Genomic DNA, 7,588 nt, shown 5'->3' on the forward strand with positions numbered 1-7,588 from the left:
GCAATTGAAAATTACCCATTTAAAGCATTGACTTTGTCCACCAAACCAACAAACGTCGATTATAGCGCCCCCTAATGGCCATCGTTACCAAATTAGTATGAAGCTTCCGTGCGGCATGCAAACAATCACACCCAAGTTTGGTGTTGATACCACCTATTTTGGCGAGATATGGCAAAGTCGTTCGTGAAAAACACACTTTTTTGTATTTGTAGCGCCCCCTAGCGGCCAATGTTCGTCAAATTTGGTACAGAGCCTCAGGGGGTCATAGCAAGTAATATTGTAAAGTTTGGCTTTGATAGCATTTATTTTGGCCGAGATATGGCAAAGAAAATGTTTCCATAGCTAGCTACACAAATGTGTTTGCGCGTAACACGCGCAATTTTTATCCTATAAAAAATCTTTATACAACTTTGTGTCAGGTTGGTCTGGAGATGCTATGTGCCAAGTTTCGTGCAGATCCATTGCACGGTCTCAGAGGAGTTAGAAAAAGTAGGTTTTCGATAAATCGCGATTTTTCAGGCATAAAAGTCTAGGCGGAAATGGGCGTGGCCTACATCACGAGATTCAGTAGGATCCAGGGAACGCGTGGATGTAAGGTTTTTAAATTTTTGATGTGCGGTTTGGGAGTTATAGAGCCAAACGTGTTTTTTCTCTGCTATAGCGCCACCTAGTGGTAGAAGTGGATGATTTTTTTCGGCTGAGGTCTTTGCGGACTTTCGGACCAGTCCTGAAAATGGCGCGTCGCCACCATGTACGGTTTAGGCTGCAGCACCAGGTTTATGTGGAGAAGAAAAACTAGAACTGCACGCAGTTTCAACGGGGTCCAAGCCTCCCCGCGCCAGTCGTCCCCAGCGACCCGGGGAATTGTTCTATGTGATTAAAGCGCCCCCGGAGGGCTGTCTACCAAATTGGCAGTGAGCCTCCGGGCGGTGGGTGAAACAATCATTGCCGGTTTGGTTTTGATAGCATTTACTGCGCAGAGATATTGCAATTGCAAATTCCCCATTTAAACGACTTGACTTTGTCCACAAAAACATCAAACGCGATTATAGCGCCCCCTAATGGCCCATCGTTACCAAATATGTATGAAGCTTCCGTGCGGCATCCAAACAATCACCCCAAGTTTGGTGTCGATCCACGTATTTGGCTGAGATATGCAAAGTTTGTTCGTGAAAAAACACATTTTTGTATTTGTGGCGCCCCCTAGCGGCACTGTTCGTCAAATTTGGTACAGAGCCTCATGGGGTCATAGCAGTAATATTGTAAAGTTTGGCTTTGATAGCATACTTTGGCCGAGATATGGCAAAGGAAATGTTTCCATAGCTAGCTACAAAATTGTTTGCGTAACACGCGCAATTTTATCCTATAAAAAATCTTTATACAACTTTGTGTCAGTCGGTCTGGAGATGCTATGTGCCAAGTTCGTGCAGATCCATTGCCGGTCTCGGAGGAGATAGAAAAGTAGGTTTTTGATAAATCGCGATTTTTCACGCAGAAAAGTCTAGGCGGAAATGGGGTGGCCTACATCACGAGATTCAGTAGGATCCAGGGAACGCGTGGATGTAAGGTTTTTAAATTTGATGTACGGTTTGGGAGTATAGGGCCAAACGTGTTTTTTCTGCTATAGCGCCACCTAGTGGTAGAAGTGGATGAATTTTTTTGGCTGAGGTCTTGCGGACTTCGGACGTTGAAATGGCGCGTCGCCACCATGTACGGTTAGGCTGCAGCACCCACTTTATGCGGAGAAGAAAAATGGAGGAAAATCTTACCGAAAACAATAGCGCCCGGTTCTTTTTTTTTGTTTTCTTTTTTTTCCACAGCCCTGCTGTGTGAACCGCGTATCGCAAGGCGATACGCGGTTCACACAGCAGGGTTCACGCGGTTCACGCATCCTCGGGCTTGGACCCCTAAAAACGGGGGTAAGGAAGAGGAGGGGGGAGAGAGAGGGGCAGAAAGGGGGGGAAGGATGAAGGAGTTGGATGTTAACCTATGTTCTCAAAGCCCAAACTTAAGTAGTGAATGAGTGATGGAGAGTGAAATGACAAGAAGAGGAGGGGAAAAAAAGAACAAGGTTTAAACCAGGAGACTTACATTGATTCCTTCCCAGTAAAACTGGGTACAGCCATGCTGGGGGTGAAGGAGGGGGGAGGGAGGGAGGAGAGGCGAGGAAAGGGAGGAGAAGAGTACAGGTATAGCAAAGGCGGGAAGAGTAGAGGGAGATTTAAAAATGAGGTAAGAGATTTGCGACATTGAAACTGGTCTTAAGCCTTAGTCCTAAATTACATTTGATTACAATGCTTTTACAGTTTGTATATTAGGGTGTCAGCCGTTCCTAATTACAGTTATGTGTGGAGTTACATTTTTACTTGCCTTTTAGAACTTTAACCACTATATTTTAAGTGAATCTGCTCTTAAATTGAGTTAAAAAAAATCAAAGTCAAAGTACTTTTATTGGTCTCCCTAAGGAGACATTTGCTTTGGACACGGAGCAACTTACTTAGCTGCGAGAGTAAAAAGACAACGACCAGCACAGGGTTAAAAACAATTAAAAGACAAATGTACAGTACATGTACAACATATGGGCTACTCGAGGGGCTGTGCAAATTGCAGATTTACGATTTTCTAGACTAAATAAGATAAAAAGCCATACTTCAAAACTAAAAACAATTTCATTCATCCTTTTCATCCATCACGGTCACAGATATACCTTAAAGAATTCATAGTCATACATTCATCGCTGCTCATTAATGAGCTTTACTGCAACAGGGACAAATGAGTGCTTATACCTAATATACCTAATATACCTATTATATACCTATTATTATTATTATTATTATTATTATTATTATTATTATTATTATTATTAGATGAATCCAATCTTTCGCCCCTGCATGTATTATTGATTGACTCTGGTAGACTTTCATTTGTATTTAGAAATGTCCTAATTCATGGTAGTACTTTCCCTATTTGTCAGTATCTAACCAGAACAATAAGATTAGGAATGATTGTTCTGTAATTCAGACAGGCGTGACGATAATCTACAGGACGAGCTGTCCGTGTGTATGTAGACGTGCGACGCAGTGGCCTCATCTCACCGTACTTTTCTTTTTTAATCAGCTGAGTTAAAGTGTAGGAAGAGAGACGAAGGACATAAGAAGCAGTTCTTGGGATCAGAATATAAATATAGAAATGGTGTAATTGTGTGTGGGACTCAGTGTGTGTGCTGTCGTCTGCACCATTCCTCTTTGTCCATCCACAATGCTCAGAATGTTTAGGTAACCAATGGATACCATTCAGCAGTTGCCCAGGGCAACGGCAAATCTGATGGGTGACCAAACCTGGACACCCTTTATTGTGTGTCCTCATATTCACACACACACACACACACACAGTCAGACAGTCGTGCATATTCATCCCAGTGTACGATGGGCAGAAAGGGAGAGGGAAACATTTTAGAAACTGCCGTCGCTCCAGAGAATTTAAACACACTGCTGTCGAAAGGGATTTTTTTGGGGGGGTTTCTTATTTTTTAACATCAGAGTTTCTCCAGTTTGTTATCACCGTTGTAGTCTTCAAGGCCACAGATCACAGACTGCATGGGAGGGGACATGGAAAATGCCCCAAACATTATGTCAAAATAAAATGCCAAACTTTATTTGCTTTGCTCACGAGGCTGCTGCTGCTACAGAAGAGGGTTGGAGACATCTAGGAGATGTGTTCATGTTAACATATGAAATGTAACGCTCCTTAATCTTTAAAATTCCTCGCCATCAATGACATTGCTTCAGTGAAAATAATTCATAAAGCTTTCCCTTTAATGCAGAACGCTCTCTACAATATCATGTGACATTAGGAAGTGTAAAGACAATCCTAAAATCGGCACATTTGAGTCAGACTTAAATGCTTTGGCTTTGTCCCGTGTGGGAAATGCTTGGCTGATTATTATATTTATTTATATTATTATTATTATTATATTTGATCTTATTTTCACTTGCACATTAGCGTTTATCGTGTCAACCCCGACTATGAAAGTTTGGATAATTGTTTCTCTCAAACTACTTTATTCAATATGAAGGAAAATAGTGGTAACATAAGTGCTTCTGCCGTTATCTGTGGGTAGGTTAAAAAAAAAAAAAAAAAAAATCCACTTTCAGGCACTCAAGTGGATGTGTAAGAATAAATAGCCTTTAAAAATACGGACCGTTACACTGACAAAATACCCAAACCATACGGGCATACTTGCCTCTTTCAGGGTGTCTTGTCTCTGCTGTATTTGGAGCTGCTTTAACCCTCGTGTTGTCTTCCCGTTAACCATGAATCTGTCCTTCCTGGTAAAAATAGATTTTTTAGTTGTCGTGCTTTCCGATGTTTTTGTCGCTTTTTCTGATTTATTTCTCACTTTTCTGCAATTTTGGCGCTTTTTTTTTTTTTTTTTTTTTTTTTAAACCTGAGCTGGTTTAATAATAGATTTTAATTTCTTCTTGGAATTCTGGTCAACAAACCTCATTTTTATCAAATTACACATACAATTTTTTGGTTAAAAAGGCAGAAATTATGAAGTATTTTGACTAATAGTTCAGATCAGAGGACGTTGAGTGGATCTTAGATGGGTAGATGTCAAAGTTTAGTCCGGATATTGTTTTTGACAAAATCTATAAGATTTAAGATAAAACACCCAAAAAATTAAATAAAAGTAAGCATTAATTTTACCTGAAGAATGTTGTATGGAATCATCCATGTTATTTTTGGACAATTTGGTTAAAAGAAATCCATATTTCTGATATAAAACACTTTGAAACGGGTCAATTTGACCCGAGGACAACACCAGGGTTAAAGAAAATGTAACGCTGCACAGGGCCGCTTTGCTCATGTTGATGTATTCATTTTAGTTAACTGTTGGCATGTCAACACCCAAAAGTCATCTAATAGGTGTCAACAAGCTGCTGACAGCACATGTAACCGAAAGGGGTGTAACGATACATCAGTCTGGATTGAGTTTATATTTATTCTTTATAAAAAAAGAATATTTTTCCCTCAAATGTCTGGAAGAGCTCAGTTATAAAATCGTCAAATGAGATTTTAGTTGTTTTTTGTGCATTTATATAAATGTAAGTGATAGAGTGGACGTATATCGTCTCATATTATATATATATATTACATTAAATCGTATTCTACGTTTCTTGTACTATGGCGACTGCACTTTACAAAACCTTTATTTGATGCCACTTTACTTTCAGTCTACCTTCTGCTGATTGTCTGTTGTTTGCTTGTTTTTCTTGTGTTTACTTGTTTGTTTCGTTTGCTTTTATTGAAGAAAATGCTGCTGTAACAAGGACATTTCCCCGGTGTGGGATGAATAAAGTATCATCTAATCTAATCTAATCTATATCCCTCGCAGACCCCTGAAATCTATCGAATTATAATCGTATTCTGTCATACTTGACATACTTTGTGATACCAGTTAATATCGTATCGTTGTCCAAAGAATAATAATAATATAATATTAATAATATTGTATCATGGTAAGAGTTGTGATTTGCACCTCTAGTAACCAACATAACAGGTCTAGCATGCTTTATACCAGAGATTTACACTGATGCTTGTGATTTGGGCTTTTTAATAAAGCCCTGGCTCTTTTCATTATTATGGCTTGATTTTTTTAGTTTTGTGACCACAGCCAACAGTAATAAATTCACAACACAGATGGATTGAATCAGCTGCATCTCATTGTGAGGGAATGTGTTCCTTTCTTATTGCATCCTCACTTGTGTGATTACGGATGAATAAGAGATGGATTTTTACATAAAAATCTCATCTTGTGCAGCTGTAAAGGTGCATCATTCATTCCCATAAGGTCATCTAAAGAAACCAACCAAATAATGATAAAAATGCTAATACGGCGATAACACGGCTGGTGGAGGATGGACCGCCACATTTGAATCTGGCAAAAAGAGAATAAGCACCGAAAGCAGTAAAACATTACGCTGGAGCTCTGTTTTTGTATTTATTCATGCTCTAATCAGCAGCTGCTGGACTCAGAGACTTTATAACAAGAATTTCTACATGAATGAATGAATTTGAATTTGGGTCTGACATGGTTCAAGGCATTATTGGCATCCTTCATGTGGTGTCAAATACAGGAAATGGTTCCCAACTTGAAACCGTGGGCGAGCCAAAACTGGAATCTAGAGTTAATTCTGTCTTCCTGCGGGCTCCTTTTTGCTTTCTCGGAAGCAACGATGTAATATTCATGTCAGAGATGTTTATTTTTTCATGACAAGTGAATGAGGAATAAGAATAATCCTCCTTTAAGCCATGAGCAAGTCACCTCATTGTGTTTTTTGTGTCTGATCCACATTAACGAGAGCAGGGAACGATCTGGGGAATAAGTCAACACTAACTTCCCCCGAGCAAAACTATACCAAGAAAAAACAATTTTTAAACCTGAACAAACATCAACATTGTCAATTATTAACACTCACTGTACAAAACTCACACAGCTGACATGCTCAAATGAACTAATTGAATGTTTTATGTCATCTCAAGAGCTAATGAACAGGCTCAGCAGTAAATAAATAAATAAATAATAAACTTAAAAATATCACCGAGATCCGAGTGAACCAAATCTGATTACTGTATTTGTTTAGGATTATGACTCGTACAGTGAGAGAAATATACTCAAACGGCAGTACCCTATTTTCTGTCAATGATTTTTTAAAATATATTTAGTGTTAAAGGGACATTGAGTCATGTATGACCCTTGTCTTGTGGAAAGTCAAACAAAATATAATATTATAAATACCTCCTCTTTGCATGGAAGTGCTGTACTTTAAAGTCTTTTAACAATACTAGGATCTGGAAAAAAATAAAGAAATCGGGAGCTTTATAGAGATACGCCATTACAGAGCTACAAAGCATTGGTTAAGTATTTCTTAACCACTAGGTAACACTATGAAGAGTGAGAAATTAGAACGTGCTACCCAGATATTGTTAAAGACGGGGTACAGGACTTCACCGTGAGCGGACCGTGTGACCGGCAGGTGATGTTAAAGGTTATCTGCTGCTGTAGCTGAGCTGCAACTCAGCGCTGAACCGAGCTGTGTGTTTCTCGTGTTAAACACCGCTGCAGGTTGTGTTCATGCATCACTGATGTTGGTGATTTACAGAGGTGGAAGACCGACTCAGATCATGTAAAACTAGAAAATTACAAAATTACAAATCACTTGTCCGTTGCAAGTCTTGCATTCAACATCTTCCTTAAGTATTAGTACAAAAGTATTATCAAAAAATACAGTACCAAAAGTAAAAGTGCTCATAATGCAGTGTAGCTTATTTTATTGGATTATATAATAATCCAATAAATTGTATTAAATATGACAATTTGTTCAAGTAGCCTACTCGTACATATTTATTTAAAATGTATACAGATTTGACAGTTTCCCCTCATACTTCTGTCAGAATGGGTACAAAGTTGGCATGTTTGGGGTTATTTGTCCCCTTTGGCCTTCCCTGTGTTTGTGTTTCAGTTTTCTCTCCAGTCTTGTGTTGTTGGTGCTGTCTTGTGTTCCCCTGTGTGTCTGTTTGTTCT

At 39.0% G+C, this 7,588-nt stretch overlaps 1 protein-coding gene across 12 annotated transcripts in view; it reads right to left on the reverse strand.

The window, feature by feature from the left end:
* Positions 1-7,588, reverse strand: part of LOC116701614 (uncharacterized) — a 59,948-nt gene that overhangs the window by 13,729 nt on the left and 38,631 nt on the right. For 3 of the 12 annotated variants that reach the window (XM_032535402.1, XM_032535404.1, XM_032535400.1), the window contains exon 1: positions 2,092-2,110. The exons of the other annotated variants lie outside the window; for them this stretch is intronic. The gene's annotated coding sequence lies outside the window, so the exon portion shown is untranslated. Of the gene's footprint in view, positions 1-2,091; positions 2,111-7,588 lie in introns of those variants that run through there. 12 annotated transcript variants of the gene reach the window in all.

Source organism: Etheostoma spectabile, chromosome 14, assembly GCF_008692095.1.
Source record: "Etheostoma spectabile isolate EspeVRDwgs_2016 chromosome 14, UIUC_Espe_1.0, whole genome shotgun sequence".
NCBI classification, from domain to species: Eukaryota; Metazoa; Chordata; class Actinopteri; order Perciformes; family Percidae; genus Etheostoma; species Etheostoma spectabile.